Source organism: Pinus tabuliformis, chromosome J (genome assembly GCF_031772625.1).
Source record: "Pinus tabuliformis cultivar Carrire ecotype Pingquan chromosome J, CPIR1, whole genome shotgun sequence".
NCBI lineage: Eukaryota > Viridiplantae > Streptophyta > Pinopsida > Pinales > Pinaceae > Pinus > Pinus tabuliformis.
This window is the reverse complement of record NC_142295.1, coordinates 1441942400-1441943857: the sequence shown is the minus strand read 5'-3', so window position 1 is coordinate 1441943857 and position 1458 is coordinate 1441942400.

Below are 1458 nucleotides of genomic sequence, written 5' to 3'. Positions count from 1 at the left end.
ATCACAAGTTTTGGGACTGCAACCAAATGTTACATTATGGAATTGTTGATTGCAATTCTGCGATATTATAAAGGCCCAAGCACGTGTGATGTGGTCCCATGCACATGATTTGGTTCCACAGTTATGTCAAAGAACCCCAGGTGGAGAAAATCGTAGATCGGAGGCCCACAATCAATCACACTGTCAGAAAGGTATATTCTTTGAAGGCCGACGAATCTGCTACATTGTCACAAAGAGGAACCTCACCATAAAAATCCTATCGACTTAATTATTGTTTAATTATAATTCATAACCATGTATATTATTATTATTATTAGAAATTAAAATTTGATTATATATACGAGTTGTCTTTAGTGAGACTTTTTGGAAGTTTTTCCGATCTAATTTTTCTAAAATCCAACAGAAATTTATTGAAATCAAAAGCTTGATGGGTTTTTCAAGGCGCCGAATCCATATATACAGTAAAAAAACAGTGTAAATAACATAAATCGAGATTTCACCTCAAACTTTTTCGTCAGAATCTGGCACCGGAAAGTCCAAAAAGCCACACTAAAGACAATTCCTTATATATATATATATATATATATGAGACATAATGGATAAACAACTATGCTACGAGGCGGGGATTAGGTTTTTTTGGGCGCGGCGGAACCTAGGGTTATCAGGGCTCTGGTTGCGGCCTGTGCCTGCGGCGGCTGGGCTTCCGCTGGTGGGGGTACTGCCTGCCCATCCGGCTGCCTTCCGTCTGGTGCTTCGTGCTGCCGGCTTCTTCCTGCTCCGGGGCTTGCTGCACCTTCCTCAGCGACTCGTTTCTTTCGGCCTCATCTGGTGTATCCGGGTTTGGCTGCCTCCCATCTGCTCGGCCGTGGTCCGGGGTTTTGTTTCGAGCTTGCGGCGGCGGCGTTTTCCTCGGCTTCCTCGGCTTTACTCTGTTCACCGTCCGACCCTGCATCTTGGCGGTTTAAGCAAGGGTTTGGGCCTTTGTTCTTTGTGCTGCGCCGCAGTGCGAGGTCGCGGGGCTTCGGCTTCCTGACGTTCTTCATGGGGGCGAGGTGGCTGCCCTAGCCGCCTCTGCCCCCGAATCTGACCCGCCTCAGCTCTTGTCGGGACCTGTTTTGGGCTCCCTTGCTGAGGCTGGGTTCTTTTTTGGTCCTTTGCTTGTAACCTTTGCAGCCATGGAGAGTGTTGAGGGATCTGGTGTGATTCGTGCCGCTTTCTATGGCTGCTGCGGGTTGTTTCTTTTTCTGGCTTCTCTGGACATATGGGAGGATTTCTTCCTCTGGCTTCTGAGATTTTTGGTGGAGAGTTGAGGGGATGGGGGGTGTCTACCTCTTCCATTTCGTGCCTCTCCCCTCTGTTATTTTGGCAGCCATATGAAATATTTCTGTACTCCTCCGGAGCTATCGTTTATTTACTGTTTTATTTTCTTGTAAAGGGTTGGTATACTCCTTTTGGGGT